General features: G+C 37.5%; 1 protein-coding gene across 17 annotated transcripts in view; it reads right to left on the bottom strand.

Moving 5' to 3' along the window:
- FHIT (fragile histidine triad diadenosine triphosphatase) overlaps positions 1-20,058 on the bottom strand; it is a 1,493,627-nt gene that overhangs the window by 956,640 nt on the left and 516,929 nt on the right. The window contains exon 1 of one of the 17 annotated variants that reach the window (XM_057555637.1): positions 3,609-3,628. The exons of the other annotated variants lie outside the window; for them this stretch is intronic. The gene's annotated coding sequence lies outside the window, so the exon portion shown is untranslated. Of the gene's footprint in view, positions 1-3,608; positions 3,629-20,058 lie in introns of those variants that run through there. 17 annotated transcript variants of the gene reach the window in all.

Genomic DNA, 20,058 nt, shown 5'->3' with positions numbered 1-20,058 from the left:
GAATAACCAACTTTTTGCTTCATTGACTTTATATTTTTCCTGTTTTAAATTTTATGGATTTCTGCTTTTACCTTTATTATTTCTTTCTGTCTGCTTGCTATTGGTTTATTTTTCTTTCTTTTTTATACTTGAGGTAGGAACTTAGGTTATTAATTTGAGAACTTTCCTCAATTCTAGTATCATATTTAGTGGTATAAATATCCATCTCAGCACTGCTTTAGCTGCAGCTTACATATTTTGATATAGTGTTTTCATTTTCATTCAGTTCTATGTATTTTTTAATTTCCTTTAAGAGTTACTCTTTGACCTATGTTTAGAACTTTTTCTATGATCTTCTTGTAATTGATTTCTAGTTAGATTTTATTATAGTCAGAGAACACATTCAGCATGATTTCAATTTTTAAAACTTAAAGGGTTTTTTGTGACCCAAGGTATGGTATATTTTGCTGAATGATACATGAGTGCTTGAAAAAAATGTGTATTCTGCTATTATTGGATGGAGTGTTCTATATATGTCAATTAGATACTATTAGCCCATTGTGATGCTCAGATCTTCTATATTCTTGCTGATTTTCTGCATAGTAGATCTATCTATTGTTGAGATGGGGCATTGGAGTCTCTAACTACAGTTGTCAGTTTCTCTATTTCTCCTTCAGCTCTGTTAGTTGGCTTGTTTGTTTTTGTTTGTTTGTTTTTTCCCCATGTACTTTAAGGCTCTATTGTTTGGTGTGTATATATTTAGGATCATTAAATTTTCTGGGTGGGTTGATGCTTTCATCATTATATAATATCTCTGTTTGTCTCTAGATATTTTCTTTGCTCTGAAGTCTACTTTTATCACATATTAATATAGTCTCTCCTGCTTTTTGAAAATTAATATTTGTATGGTGTACTTTTTTCTATCCTTTTACTTTTAACTTACCTAATCATTGACTTTGAAGTGAGTTCCTCATAAGCAGCATATAGTTGGACTGAGTTCTTTTATCCACTCTGTCAATCTTTATCTTTCAATAAAAGATTTAGATGATTTACATTTAAGATCATTATTGATATGTTAGCACCTCAGTCTATTATCATATTACTTGTTTTCTACTTCTTTTCTCTGGTTCTCATTCCCCTTATTGGAGGGGTCAGACTTCTCTGATGTTGCCAGCGATACTCCCATTCAATCAGGAAAAAAATCAACCTCCCTGGGCTTCCCCCTGTCATTAGGTTAGGAGTTAGGAAACACCTGGTCTGGGTGGCTTCTTCTCTTGGGAGGGAGGACCCTAGACACCCTGCTACTATGCTGTTCCTCTAGTCCTGGAGTCTCAAACCAGCTCACCTTTTTCTTACCACCTTTCAGAATTCTCATTTGGTTGTCTCTTGCTTCATTTCTAGAGTTCATAGTTGTGCTTTGGAGGAGGAGCAGGGAAAATGGGTCTACATCATCTTTGCTGGGCCAGAATCTCTGCTTACTATATTTTTCATTGTATGTTTCCATTCAAGTCTCTTATGACCCTTAACCCTTTTTTTTTTTTTTTTTTTATGGCTGCGTTGGGTCTTCATTTCTGCGCGAGGGCTTTCTCTAGTTGCGGCAAGCGGGGGCCACTCTTCATCGTGGCGCGTGGGCCTCTCACTATCGCGTCCTCTCTTGTTGCAGAGCACAGGCTCTAGACGCGCAGGCTCAGTAGTTGTGGCTCACGGGCCTAGTTGCTCCGCGGCATGTGGGATCCTCCCAGACCAGGGCTCGAACCCATGTCCGCTGCATTGGCAGGCAGATTCTCAACCACTGCGCCACCAGGGAAGCCCCGACCCTTAACCCTTTTGACCTTATACTTATTTGTGTACATCCACAGAGTCTAAGATTTGAAACTTCTTGAGAATTTCTCTTTGTATATCTTACAGTGCCTTGAACATAGTGGATTCTCCCTATGGATGAATAAATGAATGAATGAATGCTTATGTATATTTTCTTTGGGGCTGTACAGTGGAGTAGACCTACATGTTAAGTGCCCACCCCTGTAAATGGACAAAGGAGTAACAGGGAGAATCTTACTCAATGTGATTTACTGGAACGTGCCTAAGAACATATGCTCACTTAGTCATCAGCTCCCTCAGGTCATCACACTCATTTTTCTGCTTCCAGCAGATCAGAAAACGTAATGCTGGGGCAGCCCTCCCCACCATCACTTCCTTTATTACTCCCCGCAAGCCTATACCCTGAACACACAAACACACACACACGCACACACACACACACACCCCTCAAGCATCCAATTTTTCAGAGAAGGTAGGAAGTCAAAAGGGGGAACATGTCACATTTTCTTTCTAGAAATGAAACTACTACATCTCCAATAAGAGATGAGTATGAAACACCGATACCTGGTAACAAATGCCATAGAGCAATGTTGCTGGGAAACCCCAAATTTTTAGAGCTCATAGAAACATCACTAAAGATTGCATGTAAGAGATAGAGGGCCCCAGGCAGGGAATGCAATGGAATGTAAGGCCAGGTCCCTGCTGAGGCTCAGAAGTAGGAGTGATGAAACAGCAAGCAGGAAGAGACCTTGGGCAATTGAGTTCTCCCACTGAGAAGGAAAGGATTAAAAATAAAGGCTTTAGGATGGAAAAAACTGGATGTCTGACCTCCCATTTAACTACTGGAATCATGCATTGTTATCAATTGGTATGAGCTCTTGGTCTCTTAAGATCCCTAGGCACTCGTATCTCATGTTTGCTGCACATGTGTATCTCCATTGTGGTTTTTGTTTTTTGACAAACAGAAGTTTACTTTTAATGGAGTCAAGTCCACAACTCTTTTCTTTTGTGATCTTTTCTTTTTCTCTTTAAGTTTATAAGGTTCTCTCTCACTGTAGTTGGGATAAATGCTCATTTCTCTTCTAGCTTTCTAATGATTGATTTTATACATTTATTGCCTTAATCCAGCTGGAATTAATTTTAGGGTATGGTGCGAGGGAGACTGTAATTCTTCCAACTTGAATGTATTCTTAATAAGAAAGAATAAGGCTTACTCTCTGGTCCAGTGAATGGACCCCTAGGCAGAAAACCAAGGTGAATCCAAGGCCTACTTCAAGTGTTACCTTCTCTCAAAGACCAAAGTCCTGCATTGCCTGTTAGCCAATTCCTGGAAATAGTTGCCTCATACATTTTATCTAATTTTATAGCTCTTCATGAAAGGAGGTCAAGACTGGCACCAGACACTTAATTGCAGCTAACAGCAGAAGTCCTTAATTCTCTACAGTCACTGCCTTTGAAAACTATAATGCTTTAATATCTTTCTTCACTACCATCTCCAACAGCTGAACTTTACAAATGATCCTATTTCCCCAACTACCCACTGCTCTACAGTACACATGAATGATGGATAATACTTATCAAGTGAATTACCCAGGCTTCCTTTTCTCACTCCTTTCCCCATGTTCTTGGATCTCTGATTGACATCTAATGTCTCTGCTCCAGGAACAGAGGAGGTCAGATGAGGAGAGAGGGGAAGCTCAAATTACTCCATAATTTTTCTTTTCAAAAGCTCTGAAGATCAATTGGGTAGGATGAATTTTACAATGAGATTTGGAGGTTACATAAACATTTCAGTTGGTCTAACTCACCGGCTTCCAGCAGCACCACCACAGCTAGCCCTTTCCTGGAGGTAATTCCGTATTGGTTGTACCCTAAACAATTGGCCCTCTGTATCCACAGGTTCTGCATCTGAGGATTCAATCAACCATGGATAAAAAAAAAAAAAAGAAATCCAGAAATTCCAAACAGCAAAAGTTGAATTTGCTGCACACCAGCAACTATTTACATAGCCTTTACACTATTTTACAATGAACTACATCTGTCTCTGTGATAGAAGCTGATCTCAGCTCATCAAAGAGCTTATCAAGACCAACAGCATTTAGTAATGACACTGGCTTCCAAATGCGTCTGGATTAGAATAAACTTTTTTGTACCATTTTTAGCTTCTATACATTTGAATAAAGGTGAACCCAGAGCTAAATGAACTCTGAGAAAAAAATTTCAAAAAAGTTAAGATTAAGCAGTGTTTCTTTTTGGAAGTAGGGGAGGATAGTTGTTGAGGAATGGTCAAGGATTACTCTGCTGCTTTTCAACTTTTTATTATTGATTTTATCTTAAAGGCAAAACACAATACCTAGCTAAGGATTTAAATACAGATAAACAATCTAAATAGGCTGCAGTTAAGTACATTATTCTTCAAAGATCACCTCAGAAAAGAGAAGGTAGCTCCCAACTTGTCACAAATTAAATATGTTTAAGAAAAGCAAGTGTGAATAGCAGCTAAGGATGGGGAGCAGGGAGAGGTAGATTAGAGGCATCAGAGACGCCCTTTCACTTTTGCTGAGATGTTTCCAAATGGTTTGTATATCTAGCTGACCAAAGTGGTACAATTTCTTTTCTTAAGTTTATCAATCACTCTGCACATTAATAAATTATAGCTTCACCTCAAGTTTAATTTTACAATGTGCATTTGACCACGTTCAAGATTGCTCAAGAAAACAGCAATCTTGAGAAATGGATGGAAGGATAGATGGATGAATGGATGGATGGATAAGACAACCACTAGGTTCATTCTTTCTACTTATTTGTTCGACATTTTTTTTGGAGTGCTACCAGGCTAGGGTATGGAGGTGAACAAGTTAGAAACAGTTTCATTATGGAGCTTACAGTCTACCATAATAGACAGAATGGAGGACTCAAGATAGGCAAAAATGTCTAATGTGTCACCTAAAGAAGGTAACCAAAATGAGTTACCCAACAACTTAGCATGGCTGCTATCTGCAGTTATATACATGCCAGGCAAGATGACAAAAGGCCTACAACCTCTCCTGGACATGCTTTGGAGACCAAATAAGTTTGGATCATAACCATCCCTATAAATTCCTACCTGTACCCTTCACACACAAGAAATTACCAGGAGGCATCACTATCACTATCACTATCACTATCACAGATCTCCCAACAAGAACCCATTAATACCACCCAAACAGATAAAACTGTCTTAGGCTTGTTTCTGCCTTTTTTGTTATTGTTGTTGTTTAGAGAAGACCTAAATCAGATGCAAATTCACCATATTTCCCTTCAAGGACACTCATCATAAAAGCTGCTAGTGTACCTTTTTTGGCATATAAAATCATATTTGCTAAATCATCTATCTCTTTTGCAACACAATTCTATTTTCATCTAGCAACTGCATGAAGCCAATCTATTGGGCAGAAAAGTAAAAGAAATGAAATATTTACTGTAGAATCACGAGATGTATTATATATCATCATTCAATGGAATGCAAAATTAGCAAGTATTAGCCTTGCAACTTGATTGGCCATGTAACTGACAGATTTTCCTGTAAGGAGGTCTCCAAAGTACCATCCAATCTAGAGTTTAACAATTTCCAGGCCCTTAACCTGCCCTTCCTGCTGCAAGTTGCACACATGGAATCAGTTATCCACAAGAAAGCCCAGCATGGGGGGGGGACGGGGGGGTGTAAATAGATTATGATCCTAATTTGCAAAAGATTTCCAGTTTTCAAGTGTCCCTGATTCTACCTAAAGAGTTGCTCCAGCCTGTGCATGACAGCTGTCCATAATGGAGATAGATAGCCCTTCTTTCTTTTTAAGTTCAAGATTTACCATTTGTTTTTGCTACTCTTCCCCAAACTCTTTTAGTCTCAGACATATTAGTGACACAATAAATAACTTATTGTTTTCCATCTTTAGGACTTTTGTACTTGTAGGTAATATGGAAACCTGTTTTTGGTCCTAAAAAAAATAATCATGTGAAAACTTTCGTCTGTAACATAAAAATACAGCAGTAATCTGTCAATGATAATAACGATGATAATTAGATACTGACTTGTGCTGGGAACTGTGTTAGGCTCTTTTCATTCACTATCTCATTAAAATCCTCACAATTCCTGTATGACTTAGATTACGCCCTGTAGCCCCTTTAAGCACTTTTCATACAGAATTCAACCCTCTATTTCAAGCATAGCCAGAAACTGGCAATATAGGAACAGACAAAGGGAAATGATTCTGTCCAGTTGGGAAAAAAAACCCCACAATCCTCATTAAAACTTAGGCATTTTAGAAAGAGGCCAAAAAAAGCTGTTCATTATGATTATGGAAACAAGATCTGCTCACTGCACTGATTTGAAAATTATAGCAAAGCATTTTTTTTAATTTATTTATTTTATTTTTGGCTGTGTTGGGCCTTCATTGCTTTGCGCAGGCTTTCTCTAGTTGCAGTGAGCAGGGGCTACTCTTCATTACGGTGCATGGGAGTCTCATTGCAGTGGCTTCTCTTGTAGAGGAGTACGGGCTCTAGGTGCGCAGGCTTCAGTAGTTGTGGCACGTGGGCTCTAGAGCACAGGCTCAGTAGTTTTGGCACGAGGGCTCAGTAGTTGTGGTTCGCGGGCTCTAGAGCACAGGCTCAGTAGTTGTGGCGCATGGGCTTAGTTGCTCCACAGCATGTGGGATCTTCCCGGACCAGGGCTCGAACCAGTGTCCCCTGCATTGGCAGGCGGATTCTTAACCACTGAGCCACCAGGAAAGCCCAACAGCAAAGCATTTTTTAAATGCTTTAAAATGTAAAACACAATGAAATGCACATAATTGAACAATAAGCTATTATACTAGAATTTAAAATACTTAAAATTATATCCTCCATCACCTAACAATATAGTTGCTAAAAACACTTGCTTTGTAGGTAGAAACTTGTCTTACTTGCTTTGCTTCCTTCTCTGCAATTGTCTTTAATATTTTCTTAACTCTCTGCGAAATGTGAAAGACACTGTGGAAATGTTTTCAGTTCAAGCGCCCAGTGGCAGAGTGTGGCTCACACTGATGCTATGATGGCCTTTTAGCACTGGCAAGGTCTGAAATGTGTAGCCCTCATGTTGACACTCAGTGTGCTTTTCAAAGTATCTACCCATGGTTCGCACATTCTACAGGAACATATCTGGAAAGTGTCTTAAGGATTTTCCTGTATATCATTTTCTCAAAATTTTTGTATTGAGTTTTGGTATCATAAATCTAAATTTTTGCCAACTGAACAGTGGCAAGATCTGTATTTTAAATCCTAGTATAATAGCTTATTGTTCAATTATGTGTATTTCACTGTGTTTTACTAACATTTCAGGAAATTGGCTGGGGAGTTGGATTGACATATTAAACGTTACCATTTTTCTCATTTAAAATAATGGGAAGTTGTCTCCTAGAAAACATTGTTGGGTAAAACATCTGATCATCAGGTACAAATTACTCACATCAAACAAGGGATACCTATATTTTTCCTAGCATGTTCCCTATCTTTTGCTCTTTGCTCACTTCTTTCATTCAATTTCTATTTTTACACATTTTCTCATTTAATTCTGGCAACATTACAAGGTAGCTAGTATGACCCTATTTTAGAGATGAGGGCACTGAGATTCAGGGAGGTCTGTCACTGGCTGTATTCCTTTCCTTCCTGTGGTTGCTGTAACAAATTACCACAAACTTAGTACTTTTAACAACAGAAATTTATACACTCACAATTCTGGAGGCCAGATGTCCAAAATCAAGGTGTTGGCAGAGCCCTGCTCCTTCCAGAGGCTCTAGCAGAGATTCCACTCCATGCCTCGTCCACCTTCTGGTGGTTGCTGGTATTTCTTGGCGTGGGGCCACCATATCACTCCAGTGCCTCCAAGGTCGCATCTCCTCCTCTTCTGTGTGTCTCAAAGCTCACTCTGCCCCTCTCTTATAAGGATACTTATGATAGCATTTAGGGCTCCCTGGAATAATCCAGAATGGTTTCCTCATCTCAAGAGCTTTAACTTAGTCACATCTGTAAAGAATCTTTTTCCAAATAAGGTCACATTCACATATTCCAGGAATTTGACATGGATACTTTTTTAGGGACCATTTTTCAGCCTGACACACTGGCTCAGTGTCACCCAGCATGACATGGTGTAGATGTTCAGATGTAGGACTTGCAGATTCCAGAATTCATGTTCTTTCTGCTCCATGTGTTGTCTTCCATGATATCGCAAGACCTGTCATCTCTGCCTCTCCCTATATCTCAGCCTCCCCTCCATCTGCCTTACCTCAGAGCAAAGTCAATATTCTGCTCCCCCAGCTCCGGGGCCCTTTCCAAGGAGAATTTGAAAAGGCTGAGCTGCCCATTAACAAATTCTGTCATACACTCTTGGCTTCTTTCCCAATACTCAGTCAGCTTCCTGAGCCTAGTTCAAGGACCACACTGGATCACAAAAGCAACCTTGCTTTGAGGAAATAACTATTACCTCTTTCCCACTGATACTGATTTTTTAGTGTCCCCATAACATGACAGAAAAGAATGCTAAATATCATCCTCTTTCTTTTTTCTGAACTTGTTGTCTGCTGTTACTTAGGGAATGAAAATGGACAGAAAAAGGAAACCACGCTATGTCTCCTAAATTGTCCTAGAACACATGGTATGAAGGTTAGTCAAAGCCAAGTTGTTTTGTTTTTTTTTTTTTTTTAAAGGATTTTCTTATTTATTTATTTATTTATTTATTTATTTTTTGGCTGTGTTGGGTCTTCGGTTCGTGCGAGGGCTTTCTCCAGTTGCGGCAAGCGGGGGCCACTCTTCATCGCGGTGCGGGGACCGCTCTTCATCGCGGTGCGCGGGCCTTTCTCTATCGCGGCCCCTCCCGTTGCGGGGCACAGGCTCCAGACGCGCAGGCTCAGCAATTGTGGCTCACGGGCCCAGCTGCTCCGTGGCATGTGGGATCTTCCCAGACCAGGGCTCGAACCCGTGTCCCCTGCATTAGCAGGCAGATTCTCAACCACTGCGCCACCAGGGAAGCCCAGCCAAGTTGTTTTTTGTCAAGAGATTGCTTGATCTAGAATCCATGTAGGAACTGATGATGTTTCCACCTGCCTAACACGTGGGCCAGTAAGGATCTGCAAAGTGCTATTCTGTACAAATATTTCTCATTCATTCTAGGAACCAGCATTCACATTTACACAGACTACCTGGAATTCAATGTAACCTTTCTTTCCACAATCTACCTAAATATTATACTATATTTTATATAAAATATAGAAACTTACTCATTGTTTGGCCTATTTACAAAACACTCCCCATTCAAGTTGTCATTCGAATTACATCTACATGAATCATAAATCAGACAAGATGATTTCATCATTTTTACTTAGATAGACATATATTGAAAAGAAATTAAGAGGGGAAAATGAGCTCATATTTACCTTACTATTTTAAGATTTCTAATGTTCTCTATTCTTACCTGAGGATCTGAGTTTTCATCTATTATTTCTTTTCAACCTAAAGAACTTCCTTTAACATCTCTTGTGATATAAGTTAGTCTGCAGGCAATAAATTTTCTCAGTTTTTCTTTAACTGAAAGCAACTTTCTTTCCATTCTTTTTGTTTTTTCCCTTGAGTTACAATATTATACAATGAAATGTTTCAGGTGTACAACACAGTGATTCACAATTTTTAAGATTATACTCCATTTATAGTTATTACAAAATACAGGCTATATTCCCTGTGCGGTATCTTTGTAGCTTATTTATTTTTTTGAATTTTGAATTTTATTTATTTTTTTATACAGCAGGTTCGTTCTTATTAGTTATCCATTTTACACACATCAGTGTATACATATCAATCCCAATCTCCCAATTCGTCACACCACCACCCCACCACCACCACTTTCCCCCCTTGGTGTCCATACGTTTGTTCTCTACATCTGTGTCTCAACTTCTGCCCAGCAAACCGGTTCATCTGTACCATTTTTCTACGTTCCACATACATGTGTTAATATACAATATTTGTTTTTCTCTTTCTGACTTACTTCACTCTGTATGACAGCCTCTAGATCCATGCGTGTTTCAACAAATGACCCAATTTTGTTCCTTTTTATGTCTAAGTAATATTCCATTATATATATATGTACCACATCTTCTTTATCCATTCGTCTGTCAATGGGCATTTAGGTTGCTTCCATGAGCTGGCTATTGTAAATAGTGCTGCAATGAACATTGGGGTGCATGTGTCTTTTTGAATTATGGTTTTCTCTGGGTATATGCCCAGTAGTGGGATTGCTGGGTCATATGGTAGTTCTATTTTTAGTTTTTTAAGGAACCTCCATACTGTTCTCCATAGTGCCTGTATCAATTTACATTCCCACCAACAGTGCAAGAGGGTGCCCTTTCCTCCACACCCTCCTCAGCATTTGTTGTTTGTAGATTTTCTTATGATGCCCATTCTAACTGGTGGGAGGTGATACCTCATTGTAGTTTTGATCTGCATTTCTCTAATAATTAGTGATTTTGAGCAGCTTTTCATGTGCTTCTTGGCCATCTGTATGTCTTCTTTGGAGAAAAGTCTATTTAGGTCTTCTGCCCATTTTTGGATTGGGTTGTTTGTTTTCTCATATTGAGCTGCACGAGCTGTTTATATATTTTGGAGATTAATCCTTTGTCCGTTGATTCGTTTGCAAATATTTTCTTCCATTCTAAGGGTTGTCTTTTCATCTTGTTTGTAGTTTCCTTTGCTTTGCAAAAGCTTTTGAATTTCATTAGGTCCCATTTGTTTATTTTTGTTTTATTTCCATTTCTCTAGGAGGTGGATCAAAAAAGATCTTGCTGTGATTTGTGTCAAAGAGTGTTCTTCCTATGTCTTCCTCTAAGAGTTTTATAGTGTCCGGTCTTACATTTAGGTCTCTGATCGATTTTGAGTTTATTTTTGTGTATGGTGTTAGGGAGTGTTCTAATTTCATTCTTTTACATGTAGCTGTCCAGTTTTCCCAGCACGATTCATTGAAGAGGCTGTTTCTTCTCCACTGTATATTCTTGCCTCCTTTATCAAAGATAAGGTGACTATAGGTGCATGGGTTTATCTCTGGGCTTTCTATCCTGTTCCATTGATCTATATTTGTTTTCATGCCAGTACCATACTGTCTGGATTACTGTAGCTTTGTAGTATAGTCTGAAGTCAGGGAGCCTGATTCCTCCAACTCCGTTTTTCTTTCCCAAGACTGCTTTGGCTATTCGGGGTCTTTTGTGTCTCCATACAAATTTTAAGATTTTTTGTTCTAGTTCCGTAAAAAATGCCATTGGTAATTTCATAGGGATTGCATTGAATCTGTAGATTGCTTTGGGTAGTATAGTCATTTTCACAATATTAATTCTTCCAATCCAAGAACATGGTATATATCTCTCCATCTGTTGGTATCATCTTTAATTTCTTTCATCAGGGTCTTATAGTTTTCTGCATACAGGTCTTTTGTCTCGCTAGGTGGGTTTATTCCTAGGTATTTTGTTCTTTTTATTGCAATGGTAAATGGGAGGGTTTCCTTAATCTCTCTTTCAGATTTTTCATCATTAGTGTACAGGAATGCAACAGATTTCCGTGCATGAATTTTGTATCCTGCAACATTACCAAATTCATTGATTACCTCTAGTAGTTTTCTGGTGGCATCTTTAGGATTTTCTATGTATACTATCATGTCATCTGCAAAGAGTGACAGTTTTACTTTTTCTTTTCCAATTTTTATTCCTTTTATTTCTTTTTCTTCTCTGATTGCCGTGGCTAGGACTTCCAAAACTATGTTGAATAATAGTGGGGAGAGTGGACATCCTTGTCTTGTTCCTGATGTTAGAGGAAATGCTTTCAGTTTTTCACCATTGAGAATGATGTTTGCTGTGGGTTTGTCGTATATGGCCTTTATTATGTTGAGGTAGGTTCCCTCTATGCCCACTTTCTGGAGAGTTTTTATCATACATGGGTGTTGAATTTTGTCAAAAGCTTTTTCTGCATCTATTGAGATGCTCATATGGTTTTTATTCTTCAATTTGTTAATATGGTGAATCACACTGATTGATAAGTGTATATTGAAGAATCCTTGCATCCCTGGGATAAAACCCACTTCATCATGGTGTATGACCCTTTTAATGTGTTGTTGGATTCTGTTTGCTAGTATTTGGTTGAGGATTTTTGCATCTATATTCGTCAGTGATATTGGTCTGTAATATTCTTTTTTTGTAGAATCTCTGTCTGGTTTTGGTATCAGGGTGATGGTGGCCTCATAGAATGAGTTTGGGAGCGTTCCTTCCTCTGCAATTTTTTGGAAGAGTTTGAGAAGGATGGGTGTTAGCCCTTCTCTAAATGTTTGATAGAATTCATCTGTGAAGCCATCTGGTCCTGGACTTTTGTTTGTTGGAAGACTTTTAATCACAGTTTCAATTGCATTACTTGTGACTGGTCTGTTCATATTTTCTATTTCTTCCTGGTTCAGTCTTGGAAGGTTACATCTTTCTAAGAATTTGTCCATTTCTTCCAGGTTGTCCATTTTATTTGCATAGAGTTGCTTGTAGCAGTCTGTTAGGATGCTTTGTATTTCTGCGGTGTCTGTTGTAACTTCTCCTTTTTCATTTCTAATTTTATTGATTTGAGTCCTCTCCCTCTTTATATTGATGAGTCTGGCTAATGGTTTATCAATTTTGTTTATCTTCTCAAAGAACCAACTTTTAGTTTTATTGATCTTTGCTACTGTTTTCTTTGTTTCTATTTCATTTATTTCTGCTCTGATCTTTATGATTTCTTTCCTTCTGCTAACTTTGGGTTTTGTTTGTTCTTCTTTCTCTAGTTCCTTTAGGTGTAAGGTTAGATTGTTTATTTGAGATTTTTCTTGTTTCTTGAGGTAGGCTTGTATTGCTATAATCTTCCCTCTTAGAACTGCTTTCACTGCATCCCAAAGATTCCAAAAGATTGTCGTGTTTTCATTGTCATTTGTCTCTATGTATTTTTTGATTTCCTCTTTGATTTCTTCAGTGATCTCTTAGTTATTTAGTAATGTATTGTTTAGCCTCCATGTGTTTGTGTTTTTTACGTTTTATTCCCTGTAATTCATTTCTAATCTCAAGGCATTTTGGTCAGAAAAGATGCTTGATATGATTTCAATTTTCTTAAATTTACTGTGGCTTGACCTCTGACCCAAGATGTGATCTATCCTGGAGAATGTTCCATGCGCACTTGAGAATGAACTGTAATCTGCTGTTTTTGGATGGAATGTCCTATAAATATCAATTAAATCTATCTGGTCTATTGTGTCATTTAAAGCTTCTGTTTCCTTATTTATTTTCATTTTGGATGATCTGTCCATTGGTGTAAGTGAGGTGTTAAAGTCCCCCATTATTATTGTGTTACTGTTGATTTCCTATTTTATAGCTGTTAGCAGTTGCCTTATGTATTGAGGTTCTCCTATGTTGGGTGCATATATATTTATAATTGTTATACCTTCTTCTTGGATTGATCCCTTGATCATTATGTAGTGTCCTTCCTTGTCTCTTGTAACATTCTTTATTTTAAAGTCTATTGTATCTGATATGAGTATTGCTACTCCAGTTTCCTTTTGATTTCCATTTGCATGGAATATTTTTTTCCATCCCCTCACTTTCAGTCTGTATGTGTCCCTAGGTCTGAAGTGGGTCTCTTGTAGACAGCATATATATGGGTCTTGTTTTTGTATCCATTCAGCGAGCCTGTGTCTTTTGCTTGGAGCATTTAATCCATTCATGTTTAAGGTAATTATCGATATGTATGTTCTTATGACCATTTTCTGAATTGTTTTGGGTTTGTTTTTGTAGGTCCTTTTCTTCTCTTGTGTTTCCCACTTAGAGAAGCTCCTTTAGCATTTGTTGTAGAGCTGGTTTGGTGGTGCTGAATTCTCTTAGCTTTTGCTTGTCTGTAAAGCTTTTGATTTCTCCATCGAATCTGAATGAGGTCCTTGCCAGGTAGAGTAATCTTGGTTGTAGGTTCTTCCCTTTCATCACTTTAGGTATATCATGCCACTCCCTTCTGGCTTGTAGAGTTTCTGCTGAGAAATCAGCTGTTAACTTTATGGGAGTTCCCTTGTATGTTATTTGTTGCTTTTCCCTTGCTGCTTTCAATAAGTTTTCTTTGTCTTTAATATTTGTCAGTTTGATTACTATGTGTCTTGGCGTGTTTCTCCTTTGGTTTATCCTGTATGGGACTCTCTGCGCTTCCGGGACTTGGGTGGCTATTTCCTTTCCCATGTTAGGGAAGTTTTTCAATATAATCTCTTCAAATATTTTCTCTAGTCCTTTCTCTCTCTCTTCTCTTTCTGGGACCCCTATAATGTGAATGTTGGTGCGTTTAATGTTGTCCCAGAGGTCTCTTAGGCTGTCTTCCTCTCTTTTCATTCTTTTTCCTTTATTCTGTTCCACAGCCATGAATTCCACCATTCTGTCTTCATGTCACTTATCCATTCCTCTGCCTCAGTTATTCTGCTATTGATTCCTTCTAGTGTAGTTTTCATTTCATTTATTGTATTGTTCATCTCTGTTTGTTCTTTCATTCTTCTAGGTCTTTGTTAAACATTTCTTGCATCTTCTTGATCTTTGCCTCCATTCTTTTTCCGAGGTCGTGGATCATCTTCACTATCATTATTCTGAATTCTTTTTGTGGAAGGTTGCCTATCTCCACTTCGTTTAGTTGTTTTTCTGGGGTTTTATCTTGTTCCTTCATCTGGTACATAGCCCTCTGCCCTTTCATCTTGTCTATCTTTCTGTGAATGTGTTTTTTTTTCCACAGGCTGCAGGATTGTAGTTCTTCTTGCTTCTCTGATGTTTGTTGAATGATTAAGTAAACCCTGAAACTTTTGAATGCTTGAAATTATCAAGTGTACCGCTAAGAAAAATGAGGATTTATCAGTTTTATTTCTGGACTCTGTAAATCTGATCTTGGATTTTACCATTACTTAGTATTAAATATTAAAATATTGAATACTTAATACTTATTAAGCATTGTTTTATATTACATGTGTTGTCGTTCAAAAGTATAGTTTTACATTTGTATTCAGTGTTATAATTAAAGTTACTATTGTTTAAATCTCACTTTTAATTGGTTTCAGTATTAATGGTCTATTTCTTAATATCATTTACTTCTGTTACTTAATTCTTAAGTTTGTTTTCTCTCACCTAGCCCAGTGCTTCCTAAATTTTAATGCATGTGAGAATCTTCTAGAAAAACTGTTAACACAGAAATAGCTGCATTCCATCCGCAGAAATTTAGCTTCAGGTGGTTTGGGGTGGACCTGAGAATCTGTATTAGTTTCCAGATATTGTTGATGTTACTGAACCCTGAACCACACTTTGAGTAGCACTGACCTGGCCTATATCCTTAAGCCATTTCCCTAGTAAAGAGGTTTTATGTTTTCTTTTTTCTTGCATATTTGAGAATTTCTTTCTGTTACTTTAACAAGTGAAAGACAACTTGACTATATTTACCTTTCTTGGGTACACCCTTGTAAACTGTTCCAAGCAAATTGTTATAGATTTCATAGCAAGAGCACCTATTATATAGTGTGAAATTTAAAAACAAACAAAAAAGGCAGTCTGATTGTTGCTCCTTTGCAAGGTAAATTGTTTTCTTTGCCTGCATATTTAAAGGATTTTTTTCTTTATTATTGTAATTTTTCCAAAAAATTGCCAAGTTGTAATGGTATGGAACCCTTTTGATTAATGTTGCCTGAAGTATGGAAAGTCCTTTCAATTTGCGTACTGAAGCTTTCTTGGTTTTGTTTTTATTTTACCCCAAAAGAACTTTTATTAATTTTTGATTATTACTTGTGTTCCAATTATTGCTGCCTCAAGAACATCTATAATTCTTAGATTTTGTCTAGTGTTTAAGTCTATGATCTCTGTCTTCTATATTTTTAATCTTCTCTATTTCATTAATTTTTATTGTTCTTTTCTTCTTCATTTTGATAGAACATAACAATTTTCCTTCAACAATAGTGATATACATATATTTTAAATGATAATTTTTTTTTCAGCTTCTAATGCATATTCTAACATGGCATTCTGGTTTCTTTACCATGTTTTCTTGACTAACCTGTCTCCTTTTCTAATCATCCTGCTTTCTTTTAGTCTAAACTTATTTTCTCGTTTATCTTTCTATATCTTAAAGTTATTGAGGATGTTGAACTTCTAAAAATTCTTTCATATTCCTGTGGCAAATCATCCTGGGAGGTCAACTGTTACTCTTAGTCTCTCAGACACTGTTCTCTTTTTTGTGTCCATCATGATTTTTAAATTTTAAATTTATCGTGAAAGAGCCAGTGTTTGTCAAGAAAGAGATGACGATTGTCTTTACTTATGTGTCTTTACTTGAATCCCCTACTGGTGGATCATAAGTTGGTTTACAAAACTTATATCCCAATTCCCAGCCTCTAGCAGGTTTTCCATCTAGTGGAGCTCTTTGGATTTATGTAGAATCTTCTAGCTCCACTGCCTAGATCTATGTCCAATCTGAATACAGAAAAACAAACAAACAAACAAAAACCCAAGAATCCACAAGGCCCCCTTCACTTTTAGCATAGCTATGGAACTTTACCTATGACAGATATTGACAAACGTACTTCCAAAAATATTATAGTCACATGTAGTAGGCAGAATAATGTCTACATCCTAATCTCTAGAATCTGTGAATGTTAGGTTTACATGACAAAGAAGAATTAAGTTGGCAGATGGAATTAAGGTTGCTAATCATCTGACCTTAAAATAGATATTCCACTATTACTCAGCTGGACTCAATATATCTCAAGGGTCCTTAAGTATGAAGAGAGAGAGATAGAAGAGTCAGAGTGATGCAACATGAAGAAGACAACTGGCCATTGCTGGCTTTGAACATGGAGGAGGGCCACAAGCCAAGGAATGTGGGCAATCTCTAGAAGCTGGAAAAGGGAAGGAAACAGATTCTCTCCAGAGACTCCAGAAAGAAATGCAGCCCACCAACACCTTGATTTTATCCTGATGAAATCCAAATCCATTTCAGACTTCTGACCTCCAGGACTTTAAAATAATAAATCTGTGTTATTTTGAGCTGCTATGTTTGTGGTAATTTATTGCAGAAGCCATAAGAAACTAATACATGACCATCTCTTTGGTGAATCACTATTTGCATTCTCAACATGAATGTAGAAATCCAAGTCTGCATTAACAGTGGTGCTTCAAAAAAGTACTTACATTGTGTAGGAATTCTCATTTACTTTTGTAATTACTCTCTGTATATTTCTGAACCAGGGGAAAGACTGCAGCCAAAGGACAAAGGTCTTTCCTCCTTCTAGTCATAGCACAAGGGAAACATCAGGTGAAATATATATAAATATAAATATAAATATAAATATAAATATAAATATAAATATATATATATATATATATATATATATATTGCTATAGAGGAGTCTACTAACTAGAAGTTTGGTGAAACTAAAATGAACAATTTCACCTGATGTTTCCCTTGTGCTATGACTAGAAGGAGGAAAGAGTATTTTTATAGCAAATTGGGAAAAGTTATATTAGAGGCTACTATCAGGCATTAATTTAATTTCATGTATTCTTAAATCTCTTTTTGGGTAAGGTGTTGATCCTACTAACTCACTCCTTCATGCGTGAATACAAATTTGAGAAATTATAGTTTTATATAAAGGGAGCATGTTTTTCTAACTATAAGAATTCTTTTTCCTTTAAATTGGTAGAACCATGGCCTATCTATTTTAATTTTGTGCAGCACTACTTTTCCTTGGGGAAGAAGTAAGAGATTACATTTTCAAATGTTTCTCTCTCTCTAAATAGGAGGCTACTAAGACTGAGATTTCCATATATCTTGATCTGCCCAAGTAGGTATCTCTCTACTCACTGGTCTCTGGAAATCACCATGTTTACCCAAGATTTAATTCAAGAGACTAAAGTAATGGGTAAATATTAAGAGAAAATTGACAAAGGCATATTAAGCTGTAAGGAATAAACTATACTGTCCTAAAAGAAACATATTATTACAGAGTTAACACAGCACCACTTTCTACCTTGCCAGTATTGAAGGCCACATGGCAGCCAGTACTCTTTACATGACCTTGCTTGCCCTGAACAATTTCTGCAAAGCAGATGAAGGGCCAAAGCACAACACAGTTCAGTGAATAGCATAAACTCATTCATCCATATGTACTAGATCTTACACCATCAGGCTTCTCACTGCTCCTACTATATGAATCACCTTATCCTTGCATGCTGGACACAACTGTTCTGGATGTATAGTTCTTTAGCTGGACCAGCACTGAATCGAGAGAAAGGTCCTCTACTATTAGTCTGCAGTAGGGTCTAATATTTCTACCATTGCAATCATCAAACAAGACAAAGACTTTGTATCTCCAGGAGGATTAAGTCAAAGCATAGATAGATTGACCTAGGAGGAGAGCCACTAGTCTTTGTCAGGTAAGTATGATTACTTGATGGCATTCATTGCTTAGGCGAGTTGCAAAGAATACTGTGAAAATTAGGCAGGCTAATTTGGGAAGGACCAGAAGGCAAATTTGAGAAACATTAGGATATGGGTAAGGAACACTAAGATACTAAATTTTTTGTGAGTATGATCCTGCCCTGGTAGAGATAACTGGTGGGCTCCTCAAAATATAGATATTCTCTTGGTAGTGTTAGTCAATGTGAACCCAGCATGAAGGAAAATGAAAAGCATCACAACTCTTTAAAAACAAATATTTTCATTTTTATGGGAGACTATGAAACAAGTGGTTAAGAGCATGGGCTCTGAAGTCAAACTACAAAGGTTCAAATCCTGGCCTTGCCCCTCACAGGAATGCTATGTAACTTTCTTATGCCTCATTTCCTGCATACGTAAACTGGGGATAGTACTGTACCTCTTTGGCTACTTTTGGAGCATCAGCTATGCTAAAATATGTAAAGCTCCTAGCACAGTGCCTAACACCTAATAATAGCTGCATATAACTGCAGCTGCTAAGGAGAAGCTGCAAAGCCTTCTGGGTAAGAATAGGGACTCTGGAAGAAGACTGTCCAGGCTCTGCCATTTAATAGCTGTGTGATCTCAGGCAACTTATTAACTCTTTTGCACTTCACTTTCCTCATCTGTAAAATGAGAGTAATAATAATAATCATACCAGGGTTATTTTGAGGATTGAGTTAATATTTGTAAAATGTTTAAAAGAGCGTCTGGCATATAATGTGTTGATTAATAAATTATTCAGCTCTCTTCAGTTTTAAAACTGTGATCATGGTGCTTCCCTGGTGGCGCAGTGGTTGAGAATCTGCCTGCCAATGCAGGGGACACAGGTTCGAGCCCTGGTCTGGGAAGATCCCACATGCCACGGAGCAACTGGGCCTGTGAGCCACAACTACTGAGCCTGCACGTCTGGAGCCTGTGCTCCACAACAAGAGAGGCCGCGACAGTGAGAGGCCCGCACACCGTGATGAAGAGTGGCCCCCGCTTGCCACGGCTAGAGAAGGCCCTCGCACGGAAACGAAGATCCAACACAGCCAAAAAGCAATATAAAAAATAAATAAATAAATATTTAAAAAAAAAAACTGTGATCATGGAAAACCAAGGTCTCTGTAGGGTACGCTGCGGGGGGGGGGGTCCATGTGGTAGAGTAAAGATAAGGAAGGTAGAGCCCAACCCCACTCTCTATTTAAGAGTAACTCTATTTTACATATTGAGCTCTTGGGCAAGATTTTCTTTGAGTAAAGGTTCCTACTGTTTTAAAAAAAAAAGAGGAAAAGGAAAAAGACAAATAAAAAGGAAGGGAAGTAGACAGAGAAGGAGGGAAGGAGGCAGGAGAAAAGGAAAGAAGGAAACAAACCGTGGTCCTATACCAATGAGCCCTCATAAAAATATCTATATCAGTCCAGTTTTTATAAAACATTCAATGTTTTTATATACATTATCTAGTGAATTTTACCAGATCATTTTAAGGTTCCTTCTAGGTAGAAAATTCTCTGAATTTCAGTAAATTCAAAGACATACATTCCCAAACTTCTTTAGGGTAAACAAAAATCTCAGTAATTCTAATTTAATATGCAAATCATGAATATTCACCACAGTCAAATGAAAAATAAATCACCCCTGAGTTCAAGTGCTTGCCATGCAAAATTGCCTATTTCCTAGAACATTCAGAAATCTGTTTTTAAATTGCTTTTTATTAATTTTGCTCTCATGATGGTTGCTCTT

Source organism: Balaenoptera acutorostrata, chromosome 10 (genome assembly GCF_949987535.1).
Source record: "Balaenoptera acutorostrata chromosome 10, mBalAcu1.1, whole genome shotgun sequence".
Taxonomy (NCBI): domain Eukaryota; kingdom Metazoa; phylum Chordata; class Mammalia; order Artiodactyla; family Balaenopteridae; genus Balaenoptera; species Balaenoptera acutorostrata.
This window is presented reverse-complemented; position numbering and strand designations above follow the sequence as displayed.